This window comes from Apteryx mantelli, chromosome 8 (genome assembly GCF_036417845.1).
Source record: "Apteryx mantelli isolate bAptMan1 chromosome 8, bAptMan1.hap1, whole genome shotgun sequence".
Classification (NCBI taxonomy): domain Eukaryota; kingdom Metazoa; phylum Chordata; class Aves; order Apterygiformes; family Apterygidae; genus Apteryx; species Apteryx mantelli.
In genome coordinates, this window is record NC_089985.1 from 13,601,895 (window position 1) to 13,616,542 (window position 14,648).

Consider the following 14,648-nt stretch of genomic DNA (forward strand, 5'->3'; position numbering starts at 1 on the left):
CCTCCTTAAAGAGGGATCCAGAGTAAAAGCCATGAAGGGGCACCGTGTTTCCTAACTAGGTTTTTACTATTCGCCTAGGGGATATTTTTGTTCTTTATCTGTGTAAGCACAGAAGTAGATGGGGGATATTTGAGGAAATGGCGTATGCAAACAGTATGGCTTTTATAGGAACTGTGAATGGGGCTGTTTCAGAGATGTGAGTTTAGAGAGATTGTCCCAGGAGAGCAAGAAGAAAGCCACTTTCCGTAGGGGTGTGTGTGTGTGTGTGTGTGTGTGTGCTCTGCAAAGCTGGCTGCAAAGTGCTGAGCTTGTCACTACAGCATCGTCACGCAGATTTCCCCTGGTTCCCTGTAGGTTTCCGCTGGTTCTGCAAATCCCTCATGCTATAGGGATATTAAACTCTGCAGCAAGTCCAGTGAAACTTGGATCAGCTGGCAGAGAAGGGGGGGGAGAGGCAGCTCCCTTAGCTCACCCAGAGCACTCATTTCGGTAACACATGCTCACATTTCTTTCTTCTCTGTTGTTATTCCCTGTAACTGCAGTGGGGTGAAAAGAGGCATGTCGGGGTGAACCGGATCTGTAACATTTCTCCTTGACTGCACCAACATGGATTTTGTTCCTGCCCTCTTAGATCTATGGGCTTCAGCCTGCATCTGGGGACCGCCAGGCATTGTGGACTACTGTATTGTAATGTTCAAAAGGTAAAAGTGGGAACAGGACCCTCACAAGCTTCAATTCCCTCTAGAGAGATCTGGAAAAAAATTTGGAATGCACAAGCTGAAAGAGGTGGTAAATCACGGCTTTAGCCTGGTGCACTCTGAGAGGGTCCTCCTCTCCTCCCACCTTCCCATTTTACCAGTAAAGAAGCATGTGTTAAAACACACCGTGGTCTCCTAGCCTGGAAACACACTAGCCTGAGAGGAGATGTTAATCCCAGGAGTCCTTCCTTCCCTCTTCCCCCTTCCCACCAACATTTACCTCCAAACAGGAGCCCATACGCTTGGGAAGAGTGGTGCGATGCCGGCGTCAAGGTGTGTTTTACGCTGCTGGGAAATGCCAGCTTAGACAGTGCTTTTCCCTGCGTGTCCTACACCTGGAGCCGCACGGGTCCCCTTGGCGCGGGGCAGAGCGGGGGCCCCGCTGGACATGCCTGTTCCCTCATGAGCATGTCTCCCCCAAGGAGCGCGGCTCCCTCAGGATCAGCCACGGGGCACTCGGTCATCTGACTCCCTATTTTTAAATATCTTCTGGAGACGGGAGGGGATGGAGCCAGGTGGGAATTTAGTTAATTTTAGTGCTTGTACAAACAGGAAAGGAAGCAGCTGGTCCCGAGGCGTTGTCCCGTGTGTGACCCGCTGTGCTTGCCGCAGCGGGCCGGGTGCCACCGAGCTCTGCCATGTCCCTGCGTCGTGCCCACAGCACCCTCTGCCACTGGTCCCCAGGGTCTCCACGAGGCCTTCGGAAATACAGCAACCGGCCAACCAACGGACCAGCAACTCCTCGGCTCCGGACGCTCGGCACCTAGCATACCTCCAGCGAGACCCAGCCGGGAGGTGTCTGCAACCTCTGCTCCCGCCCATCCCTTCTGGGCGCAGTGCAGCACACGGCAGCGTTCCCGCGGGCGCCGCGCGCTCAGCGCTCGCCCAGAGCCGGGGCCGAGGCGGCAACGGGCAGCGGCTCCTCGTGCCCTGAGCTCTCCTCAAAATGCAACGGCTGGTTTCAGCTGGCCGTGGCAAGAGGTTTTTAAAGGTCAGCTCTTGCAGCTCCCTTCTCCAGCCAAAACAAATGCCAGCTACAACTCAGTACGACGCATACGGACACACGCCTCCGTGCCCATGGCCCCGATGGTGTTTGCCAGCGCCTGGGGTGCCTGTGCTGCCGAGCAGTCTCCCTAAGCACGTTTGCCCTGGCCTGTTCGACCTGCTGCGGCTGTCACTTGGACAACGTGGGCGATTTGGTGGCACTTGCCACCTCTCCCCCCTCACCGCTCGCGTTTGGAGGGGGTGCTCCTATTCCCGGGCAGGCGGTGCTGCCTCCTGACGCCGCTCCTCGTGACGCGGCAGCTGTCGGCAGCCCCAGGGCCGCCAAGCCTCGCTGGAGCGAGCGGGGCCAGCTCTGCCGTTGGTGCCCACCCTCGCCGGCCGGGCGCCGGGGGGCTCGGACAGCCGCCCGAGCCCCGGGGCATTCAGGGTTGCGGTTTTCTGTTGACAAAGCAGCAGCAGATGTCAAGTCATGCCAGATCATGTGCCTGCAACTTTGCCCAGCTTTGGCCACGATTTGCATAGTGCTGTGGGAAGAAAATCACCGGCGCGTTGTCTAGGGTGCTTTCCAGGCCCCTCCACTTTCCCTTGGTGGGTTGTGGGCAGCTTCAGCCCACGCTGCCCTCCTAGAAATAAAGCCAAAAAAAGGTGTACACCTGTGGTCTAAGGCCAATGTGGCCTTTTCTGCCTGCATGCCCCGATGCTTCGTGCCCTTGACACACAAGGCACGCAGCTCCCGCTGTGGGTGTGCGCCAGACGCTCCCGGGAGATGCGGTGCGCCGCCGAGTTATGCGCTTTGACGTGGTTCCCAGGGCAGCCGCCTCCAGCCTTAACTTTTACCGTTTCTCGGTTTCTGTAGTGAGACTTGCTTTCTTTTTTTCCTCAGGATGTCTCAGCCCATGGGCTGCCGGGAAGCACCGACAGAGTTAGTACGTGTCTGCCGCGGATGCAGCATAGACTCACAGCCTGACGGGGGCTGGGAGGCACCTCTGGACGTCCTTGGCCAACACAGAATTGCCTGCTAACAGAGCCCAGCTGCAGTGAGCTCATGCCTGCAATGAGCTGGCACAAAGAGCGGCCTCTGCCCCGGGGTCGCCTCAGCTGACGGAGGCCAGGGCAGTGCCCTCCGGCTGCGGCGCAGCTGGGAGACGGCCAGCCGGCGCTGCCGCAGGCAACGGCAGCAGTCCAGGCGCTGTCGCGCTTGCCACTCGACTGTGTTGACGCAGCGTCCTGGGATGCAGGGGTGTGCCGGGGGGGCCATCCTTTGGTGGGAGCGGGGCTCAGGGGCTCTCCAAGCGGGCACCGAGATTTCTCCCCTGGGTGGGATCTGACCAGTTCGGTTATTGCTCTGCACTCGTCCAGGTGGTTGCACTCTCCCCTTCTGCAGATCAGGCACTGCAGCCCAGGGCTGCCCTCCCATGTAGCACCCGAAACACGCTGCCCGGGAAGGAGGTGAACAGATGTGGCCGGGTTTATCTAGGCTCTCCTGGAAGGCAGGTGCTATCGGTGATAGGAGACCCGGGAGACCCTGGCTCAGCTAGCACGGGCCCAAGCATGCCCCGTTTCACCCACAGCTGAACCCCCTCATTAAACAAGCAACCCAGGTCCCTCGCAGCGGCTTTCCCCCGCTGGAGTTTGACACGCTGCTTGCCACAGCGCCGGGGTCAGCTGCCACCGCCACAGTCCTCCAGACTCGGTGACTTGCCAACGTGAGTGCCAAAGTCCCTCGGTGCAGCACGCGGGAAGCGCACCTGACTGCACCGGCAGGGCTGGGCAGCAGCCCCGCCGAGCACGAGCACGCTGCTCCCAGCCAGCAATTAACAGAGCTGCAGATTAACAGTGGTGCCTCAGCTAGGCTCACGCCTTGCCGGCTGCTGCTTCACCCGCTCGTTTGCCTTCTGACATGTGGTGATAGGCAAGAGGCTTTGAAAAGCTACTTGCTTTTTCAGTTCCCGTCCCCTGTGGCTAAATTCATCTTCAGCCCAGGAGCTGCACTGGGCCAGGTGCTCCTGCCCTGCCCTGCCCCAGCAGCCCCCTTCCCTCGTCCGACTAGAGCTATTCACTGAGGAAGGTCAAATTTAACAGATAGGGTCACTGCTTTTATGAGTTTGGGGGAAGCAAGGCATTTGGAGAGGCTATTTCAAAGTGTCATTTTCTCTTACTGGCTTAAAAAAAAAAGGGTTTAAGATAGCAGAAGAAATCCTCAGTAACATGCACTAATTCATTTAGCTCTTACCGAGTGCTTTGTTGTCCTCCCTCCCCGCTCTCAGCTGGGCTTGTGTCCCGCTTCCCCCAAGCCCCCTCAAAAACACAAGAAATAATAGTAAAAATCCGAGCAAGCTGTTAACATTATATTGGGGCTTGGCTACGTAAGTGGACACCCCAGGTTTGCGGAGCCTGTGCGGGGCGCAGCCTTCCCGCGGCCGTGGGACACAACCACACGGTGCAAATCGGGGACTTGCAGGGAGAGCTCAGCCTGCCGCGGTGAGCGGGGGCGGCTGCTGAGCCCCCCGCGCGGCACGAAGGGCCCCCAGCGACACACGCTGCCGGCTCCTGGGACGACTTCAGGCTCCGGGAGAAACTCCTGCCTTCCCAGGGATTTCCCCAGGGAGCTGCCGGGCTGCTGCAGCCTGGAGTCGCCAGCACAAACCCCGCGGCCAGCGAGGGGCCAGGCAGGGCCCTGGCTGTGCCTGTACGGCCGGGGAGAAGCCTCCTGCTAGCCCAGGACCCGGAGGTTCACCTCTTGGCGCTCTGGGCTTGGCTGCTCGAGGTTGCTTGGGTTTGCAGAAAGCGGCACTTGAACCAAGCTGCACCAAGTGTCGGTGTGGGAATCGCTTTGATGCCGGTCCTTCCTTCCCTTTGGGATAAGTTTCGATCATTAGGGAGCGGAGGTGCAGGGGAGCAGAGAGCCGCTGCGCGTCCGTGGCCGGGGGACGCAGAGCTGGGACACGCGCCCTGGCCCAGCCCCTCGGCATTCGGCCCTTTCCCGTGCTACGGCAGCGAGTCCATGTACGGTTGGGATCGTGCTCAGTGTCTCGGGAGCGTTTCGCAAGCGGAAGGCAGGGCAGGATCTAGCTAAGATGATGCTGAAAGATTGGTCAAGGCCTTATCCCTGCTGACTGGTGTAACAGAAGCTGGTAGGTACCATCTCCTCGCAGAGAAACCACATGGTTTGAACCAATGGTTTCTCTTGCGGAGGCTCCCTGGGCATGGGTTGGGGTTAGGAAACGGTACGGCTTTCCACAGTGCTTCATCTGGGGACTCCCTCTGGAGAAATCACTTCATTTTCTATGTCTAGTCAGAGTTAAAATTCAGATGAAACAACATTAAATGATCAAAACAAACTCCAATTTGTTCACAATTGAAATTATAATTTCAATTTTTTTTTCATCTTACTTAGATAAAAGTTTTTACTTTAGGGCTGTGTTTTTCTCTTGTTCAGGACTGGGAAAAAAGCTCCACAAACTTCTTTCTTTATTTTACTCTGTGACAGAAAATCCACTTGCTGGTCAGCTTTCTGGACCCCCAGTCCTGCAAAAACATTCACAGCCAGAGTTTTTGAATCAGCGCTTGGGCACGCCCAAGCAGGGAGTTTGCGTTTGGCCATGCTCCTAAAGGCAGACCTGTTTTAAAGGGGGATCACATCCAAGTGGAGCAAGTATTTCTGCTTATGCTCCTGTGCTCCCCGAGAGGCACTCGGAGCAACACCTGGAGCATCTGAGCCTGCCGCACCTCTGCCTGGAGGCCCCGGACGTGCGTCTGTCGGTGTTTCTGGGAGCCGTGGGCCCCTGCCACGCTCTACCTGTGCCAGATTTCAAGGCTCTTGCAGCCCGGATTAGGGTCGGCTGGCTGGAAATCAAAGCAGTCTCTCTCCCACATCAGGTCATGTAGCCCCAGCCAAATGTCGCTGTTTGCTGTAATCACCCGCCTGCCAAGCGGGAGGGCTGCTGCTCCGTCGCTCTTCGGCATTTCGTCGCGCCGAGACCTTCGTGCCGGCTGAACTTAAGGCGCAGCCCGAGGCTCTGGAGTGGCCGAGCCCGTGGCCGGGGCAGGGTGCAGGTAAAGCACCGGGCTGCGAGTGCCGGGCTGGTCCTGGAGGGGCTGGAGCGCCGGGAGGTCGCAGCCTTGCTGGGAGCCCTGCAAGGAGGGGCAGCAACAGGAGCAGCCTGTCTGTCAGCCACCACCCCAGCGTTCGGAGCAAGGGAATGGCTCTTTGCCTGTTGTTTCAGCTGCGCGGGAGAAAGGGCTCCGTGAGCACCCTTTAGCATCAAACAAGACCGCCTCAAGAAATGACCGGCCTCAAGTTGCTGATGGAAACAGCTGGCAGGACTGGGAGCGCTGAGCCGCGACCTGCAGATCCAGGACGGCGCCGGGACTGGGGCCGTTATTATGCTCGGCAGGCGCCTGTCTGCCCCAGCTCCAGGAAGGGGACGCCAAAGAGACCAGAGCAGTGCAACGGCTTTCAGAAAAACTGGTTGCAAAAGTTGTAGTTATAACTTTGGAAAGCAACGGGCCGGTTGGGCAGGGTCCCCAGGAGCAGGGCATGAACACGCTCATCGGACAGGAGGGCTGGGAAGCTGTCAAAAGCGATTTACAGCGATGTTCCCTCTCGGCAGCTCAGTGCAGTCTCACGTTAAGCAAACATAAGGAGACTCTACGCAGAGCAAGCATTTCGGTGACCTGGCCCGTATATTTGCAGTTTAATCAGCTGGTCGCTGTGACTGTTGTTTCCAATCCAGAACTGACATCCCAGCGACGCTACTTGGCACGCTATGGGTTTTCAGTAAATGCACAAGAGGGATGTACGAGAGGAAATCAGCACGTGCGCACGAGGAATTTCAGGGACACACGCCTGCGGTCGCACAGAAACACAGGCATCTCTCCAAGGGACAGCAAGGGGCAGCCCGAGTTTGGCAGGGAGGTGACACAAGCAGAATCAATGGTACAAACTCAACCGATAGCCTTCCTGGTGCCTAATCACACGGGGGAAATCTTTCAGTAACCCTCAGAAAAAATCCGTACTTCAGAAAGAGATTATTTAGCGATGAAAGAGCAATTATCAAATATGCTGTAGGCGGAGTTTCTCCTATTTGGTTTCACAAGTAAAACAATTCCAACCCGTTTTTCACACAGCTCATTCCCTCTCAATGTGAACCACAGAAGAGTTTTCAGTTGTCTGGAAATCTCAGGCTATTTTTTAAGTTTTACACTATTTTGCTGGATTTTCTGCTGCAAATGGTTAATGGTTCATCTAAAGATAGAGCAAGTTATCTGGAGCAAACTTGCAATTTATAGCTTTTCCTGCACTAAATAAGAAATGGTCAGGAAATTGAACAGGAAATTGTATCTGGAAGGAAAACGCAGTTAAAAGTTGCATTGTCAGAACATGCTTAGGAAAGATTTATTTCATTTTAAGCAACAAGGAGCCAGGATCAATAGTTAGAAAAGGAATGAGTTTGTGTGAGCTAAATCACACATGAGGGGGGAAAAAAAAAACACTTGAAAAAAAGAAGCCTTTGTAAATAGAAGATACTGATAGATCAGAGATAAGGCTTAACATTTTCAGCAAACAAATACTTGAAAGTGCTGAAATGCAAAGGCCCCAACTGACAATTTGATTTCAGCACATATCCTCTTGGTTCTTGGCACTGCCGCACACAGCAACTGGAAGGTGACAGCCCAGCGCTGCCTTTCACATTTTGATGATCTTCTCTCTGTATGAGGAGCAGAAGCTAATGTGCACCTGGCAAGATGCAGCTGCAGGAGTGTTTCCAGGCCACGCTCCTCCAGCAAAAGCTGCCAAGATGCTCCTTGCTCTGGGTCTCTGATTTTCTGCAGAGCAGGCCAACAGAGAGCGCGAAGGCATGGTGCGGCCCAGCCAGTTGAATCCCAGCTAGAAATGAGACAGATTTCTTTGTTATTGCTAGAAGATAATTCACTCCATGATCTGGGCTGTGGTAACATCTCCAGGTTTAATTCAGCTGTCTCTCTGGAAGAAGTCAGACCCCGGTCTTTGGCCTCAGTGCAAAAATCACTGGGTGATATTCAGTGGCCTGGAAAATACTCCCAGTGCATTTGAGCGTTAAAATGTAAGGGAGAAGGATTAGCCCATCCCTGTGCCTGGTTTGCAGGTTCTCCGGTAAACCAGTGATGCCTTTTCTTACCTCCCTCTCAGAAACACCACCCAGAGGGGCGCCTTAGCCATCTCCCGCCCTCCCTGCCCGGCACACTGAACACCACGTGCTTTCTATTACTGGAGGTCACCAGACCGACACTCATACTGCCGCCACCCATACGCGTTGTGCTCTGCGTGTTCACGTTGCTCTGCGGCTGCAGATCGGCACATTCTAAAGCCTGTGATCAGCTCGTCCACCGATGGTTCATGCGCTACCAGTGATTGCCTTTGAAAATACAGCTTCCAAGCCTGCTGCTAAGTGTCAGGTTCAGAAAGATGTGACTCTTCCTCACCTATCAGAGCTCCCTTCTGGGTTAACTTAACACAGCAAGTCCAACTCAGATGATCTGATATCTTCTCTCAAAACATGGAGCTTTTTTTCTTCATGCAGTTGCTGATACAAATCTATCTTGCAACATTTTCTTAGCAAATTCTCCTGGTAAGGGAACAATGAACCAGCTCTTCTGGAAAAAACAAGCTATCTGAACACTGTGTCTACAGGGAAGGAGAGTCCTCTCCCCCCAGAGAATATATATGCACAATTGTGTAATGTAGTGGTTAAAGTTCAGCCTTGAGGCAGGACTTACCCTCCCTGAGAACTGAACTGACTTCATCTCTGAATGTCGCCAAGATAAATTTGTTCTCGATCTCTAGCTGCTGATCAAATTATTCTATTGATGAACAGGACTTTTGAGAAGGAGAAAATGCAGCTGCAGGCACTGATCTTCCTTCTACAATGTGTAATGCTTTTTAAGAATCCCATTCAAATATTTGCTTCCCAGGTAACCTCTGGTACATTGTTCTGTGCATTAATTATAGGCTCTAGTTGGGAGATTGGGCAATCTGTAATATTTTTACCATTGTACATCTCATCTTATCAGTGTTCAAGAAACAAGCCTAGCAAGTACTGAGCCTCTCTGACGTGCTACAGCTGATCAGCCAGAACCTCTGCCTGTGTGATGGCACGGCAGCTCTTCAGGTGTACGCCAGTCTGCTGTCCCAGGCAGGTGCGTGCTGAAGCACCTTGCTGATCCCCTGCCACATCGAGGTGGTGCCGAGATGGCATGTAGCTCTCCTGGTGGGCTACCAGGCTCCATGGGGCTGCATTCTGTTTGCACATGGTGGGCACCAGTGCTGTTCTAGGGGCTCTCACCTAACACAAGGACTGGAAACCTCCCGACAGTCCCAGCGATGAGGCTGAGCTGTGCAGACTTACACCTGGTGGGGATGGACTCAGAGAGGCTGGGCAAGGAGTGAATTTGGCTGGGGGCACACAGAAGGCTTTTTCTCCAGGATCCTGCCTGGTGACTGTAATGGTTTCCCTGAAATGATCTCTCATCTGTGCCAGCTCTTTAATTATGCATGGTGTGAGTTGTATTTGATTAATCCCTGGATGACAACAGGACTATAGTGTGGGAGCCGTGCTGCGCTAGAGCAGTCACACGGGCCGAGCAAATGTGGCTTCAAAGTCTTTTTTCCCTCCTCAGAAAAAGGATCTCTGGCGTGAAATCCCTGCTCAGTTCGCTAGCAGAGACCAATGCCGGCTCCGGGTCCCTTGGCCCTGCTCTCCACCCTTTCACCCAAGCTCTTGGTGAGGGGCTTGGGGGAATAACTATCCTGGGAGCAAGACAGAGGCTCACGGTGGAGATGATCCCACCTGTAGCTGTGGCATAGCCCTGAGCAAAGCATGCCCTGCCAGCGCTGAGGGAAGGGCTCTGGCTGGAAATACTTAGCAATGGGTTAATAAATATTTAACAGCTCTTCTAACAGACAGCTAAGCAATTGTTTAGATTTCCACTGCCTGGTGGGTGGATTTCTCTACTGCTCTGGTCCTGGCTATGCACAACACACATGGTTTGTGCCTGTAACAGGCTTGTAACCTCAGCTAGGAAGGCTTTGCTGGTGGGGCCTGACTACAGCACGTGCCCCGGCTGTATTGGTTGTTAGCACCGGTACAGTGAAGCTGTTCAGCCACCAAAGCCTGCCTGCTGCCCTGACACGAAGGGATTCGCTCTCGCTTCAGCGTGGGATCGGTGGGGGGTGCTCAGTGGGGCGCTTCCCATAAAACCTTCGCCGGCGACAGGGACACGGGCTCACGGGAAGGAGAGCCCAAGGCGGACGAGCAGATCGTATGTGCTGGTGTGCATGCCACCGCTGGCACTCGTGTGAGCAGATGGGACTGGACTGCTCTGGGGTGGCCCTCGGGGTCATGATCCAGTCTCATGTGGTGCATGCATGGCCATGGCAAGGACCAGGCCAGGATTCGTGTCCAGGAACCAGCATGTTGTGTCAGACACAGCCAACCTTCCCCTGCGTGTTCAGCGAGGGTCTGAGCCTCATGCTGTGCTCCAGAGCTGCCCACCTCCTCCTGGCCTTGCGCTTTTCAGCAATGAAACCAGTGAGTTGGGTTTCTGTGAGCATCAAGCCCTGGGAGCAGAGCAGCTCCCAGGAAACTGTCTGCCTGTTGGATAGAGGTAGCCTGAGGTGGATCTTCCTGCTAAGAGCCAGGTAAGATTGAGGACGCGTGTGTGCATGCGAATACCTTGCCTGGCATTTCCCTGCGCGGACACGCAGCTCTGACTCAAAAGGGAAGGTGCCATAACTGACGCCAGAGTGTTTCCTGCAGGAAGGAGACGAGCCTTACGGGCTGTGGGGAGAAGGGGGTGATGTCCGGGGGAGAGGTCAGTGCCTCCTGCGGTGTGGCAGGGAGCAAGGACAACTGCAGTCAAAGCTCGTGTTGCACTGCATCCTGTGGCACCGTCTTCACCCCGGGTGAAGATTTTGGGCACTCCCTGACATGGTTAAAATAGCTGCGGGTGTGACGTGTGCTTTTGCTCCCACGGCTCTCTGACAGCGCTGAGGAAGTTTAGGGGAATTTCCCGCTGCCGAGGCAGCTCCCCCGGGGTGGATGGGGAAGTGCTCTGCCTGGCACAGAGACTTTCAGCACCGGCTCTGCTCCGAGCATGGAGATGCTGTGGTGGATCCCCCGGGGCCTGGCTGTGTCCTCTGGGCTGCCTCTCCGCTCGGGAGGTACCCAAGGAGGGCTAGACACCCACACGATAACGGCTCCACACCGCTGCAGTGCTGCGTCTTAGCATTGGCCCCCTAAAAGGGCACAGAAACCCTCGAAGTATGTCAGTGTGACAAAGGTGGAGGCTCACACCCAGCAGGTGCCATGAAGAAGTTTCTCACTGAGTTTTTCTGCGGCACACATAGGACTTCACTGCGCTGCTGTAACCTGTTGGGCCAGTCCTGGGTCCTCCCTGCTCCCGGGGCGACAGGACCTGCCTGGGGAGTTGTTAGAGGTGCGTGGAGCCGTGTGTCCCGGGCACCCAGGGCTGCCACAGACCTGCTGGGAGAGCTGCCTGTGGGCTTTGCAAGGGGCACTGGCATGGGGATGCAAACCAAACCCGCTCGCTGTTAGAGCCATGGCGGGGCAGGTCCCAGCTGGCACCAAGCTTCGAGCTTCTCAGCCAAAAGGTCCTGCAGCCACAGGGGAATGGAGAACTGTTTCAGCCAAACAAAGGAAGAACTTGGAGCCCTCTACATATGTCCAGGGTGGCATTTTAATGTCACTCTCTGTCCTCCTGAAAAGTGCTGTTGTTTGACTTAAGCAGCATGTCCTGAAGGTGATCACTGCTCTCTTGGCATCGTGCTGCCACTGCCAGTGCCACTGTCCTTTGCAGGCTTAGGTTGGGTGGTTCGGCTGCAATTCGCTCCGCAAGGAGGACATCACCACTTTATCTTCGGTCCCTGCAGGAAGTTACTAGAGCACTATTAGAAAAAGGCAAAAATTAGCACAGCAACAAGTCATGTGCTTGTGGAGATGCTTTCAGACACTCTGCACCCTCAGCTGGCTGGGCCACGTGGGAGCAGGGATCCATGACCCCAGGATGGAGGGAAGGTGGCTGGTGAGCGGCTCTCCCCGGCGTGGTGACGTGGCTCAGAGGTGGATTCAGATACAGCTGTGCCCTCGGCTCCAGCACCGTGCCCTTTGGGGCAGCTGTGTATGCACTACAGAGCTGCTAGTAGAAATCCAGGTCTGAAAAGACTTTCTCAGGACCCAAAACATAACCAGTTTTCAGGTATGCCAATTTTTGACAAGAAAAAAAGCAGCCTGTGTGTGTGATTGTCCTGGAAGCACATGTTTTTGTGAAACATTTTCTTAGGAAGAAAACTGTTTCTCTGTGTGCTAAAGGAAATGTCTTTGCAAAATGTTTGATGGGAAGCAGATCCATAGGGCCTGGATACCTCTGTACAGGAACCTCGCAACAGAGAATGAGAACACAGCTATTTCCTGGCCATTTTCATGTCATTATCTCACTTTGGTGTAATGAGTCCATTTTTCTCTGCTAAAAGTTCATATTAAATCCCGTGGGATTCCTACAAAACCTACCAGTGACTTTCAAAGAAACCTCTCCCTTTTCAGCCCGAGCCACAGCCTCCTTCAGCAGCTCGAAGCCAGGCTCCTAGCTAAGCTGCGACGTGCTGGTGCACGGTGTGCCATTTCGCACCCTGGCTCTCTGCCCTCTGTGCTGTTATCCCCCGTGCCCCAGCAGGGATTCACCTGGCCCCATGTAGCTGTATTTATTGCTGTCTGAGCCCTCTGTACTGGAGAAGGGGAATGGCTGCGCTGGTCGCAGAGCTCACCAGCCTAGCAACGCAGCCTTTCAACCTCCGGGTTCGCTCTTCTCGCACTAAGGCCCCGGTGAAAGGGAATCTGGAGGGTGTTTTGGAAACTTGGCAAGGGGTTGGGCCAAGTAACTGTGTGATGAGAGAATGATTTGGGGGTCTGTGCCATGGGAGAGGTCTTCCCTTGCTTGTACCAAGGGGAGGTGGGGAGGGCGCTTGATGTCAATGGGAGACCTAACTCATGTAACAACCATTGAAAAGACATTTGTATGGGAGGCAGAAGGTGCAGGGAGTATCCAGGCTCCTGCCTGTCCACAGGATACTCCTGTGACAGTGTGGAGCACCACGCTAGTGGGCTGACACGCTGCCAGTAAGACTTAGCTGTAAGGCACTCGAGCCCAGTGCTCTGCTTGGTGCCTACTGGCATTGCTCACACTGCTGCTGCGCAGTGGTGTGACAGCTAAAACATCTGGCGGCTGCAGGGCCCGCGGCAGCAGGGGGAGCATTTGGCAGGGCAAGGGTGCGAGGCCTGGGTGCTCCGTGATCTCCAAGGGCCGTTCGTCTGCAGCAAGCCTGGGACGTTCCAGGGCGGCTTGGAGAAGAGCAAGGATGCAAAAGCAGTCTCCCTCCCACGGACACGGCCTCGTTCTGGGCAGATCTCCCCTCCACTGGCACAGCGGGACATGCTCTTTCCGTCACTGGGGCAGCCCTTGCTTTGCTGCCCAGGAGGGTTTAAACCCTACGTCATGTGTGGATATGGCACAAAGCTGGATTGTCTACGTTTTCCCCTCGCTTCAATGTGTTTCCCAGCAGGCTCTAAGGCCCTTTCCACTGCCTGTGGCACACAGAGCCGTCAGAAGGGCTAGCGACGCCAAATGTTAATGAAAACACAAAATTACATGGTAAAAAGGTGGAAAAATAAGACAGATTCTGCTGAGGTTTTCATTGCCAGCTGGGAGCATTCACCTCCATGGTCACACCAGTCTGCACCTCGGCAGCACCAAGCCTCAGGATGAGCTCTGCACGCGCACCCCTCTCCTCTGTGAGCACCTGCAGACTGCTGTAACAGCAAATTCAGAGGGCTGGTGCTCTATGCTTTTTGGGGGAAACAGCAGATCTGGCTGGGGAGGGCTCTGCTCCTCAAAGTGCAGCAACAACTGCAGTGATTCATACCCATTCTGCGCCTCCCTTGGGGCAAAGCTGTCCTTCCTTGTTCAGAGTCCTGACATGTGCGCACGTTTCCATTGCAGAGCACTCATGACTAATTCACCTGTGAGTTTCAGGCCTTTTGTAACATCCTGCAAGCTGGGAGAGTTATGGGCTTGCAGTGTGAGCGTGGGGGTTGCTGCCTACTGTGGCTCTGATTACACTGCAGCAGGAGCCCCGTCCTGAGCTGAGCCGTCTGCGACGTCTCTCAGGGAGATGTCTGTTTTGGCCCTCTGTTCTGCAGGGCTGTGTTTAAACCCAGAATGAGTTTTGTGACCGTGTGGTTCACACATACCTGAACTTGGTCTGTCTATCAGCTCAAAGGCTGTTCACTACAACAGCAGCCCTCTCCCCCACCCTGATGTCCTGTTCCAAATCAGATGTTTTTTGTTAAGAAGAAGCTGCTATGATGGTTTCCTTGGCTACTGTAGATAGCAGCTAATCAGATCATTTTACAATGCCATGCTTCAGATGGGCAAATTTAGGCCTGGCTATCAGCAAAATCACTAACATTTTGATAACAACAAATACATTTTGCACCAGTCTGCCCCAATATACCAGCGCCAGGGTAGGCAAATCCTTTCTCTCCTGCATCAGGAGCAGATGCACACAGCTGCTGAGATCTATGTTTACCACTGTGTGACCTGTACTACCTTGAAAAATCTCCCCAAAGTACCCTGCAAGCCCCAGCCTCCAGAGCGAAGACAGAGCTGGGGGAGAGGCGGGTGGAGAAGCTCTGTGCACTCCAGCTGCAGGGATGGGGAAAGATGCTGAACCTGCAGTGCTTGGCCAGGGCATCAGGTCCCAGGGCACGGCTCCGAGGAAAGTCCTCCCTGCCCAAGTCCCAGGACGCGCTGACGTGCCCCTGCATTGTC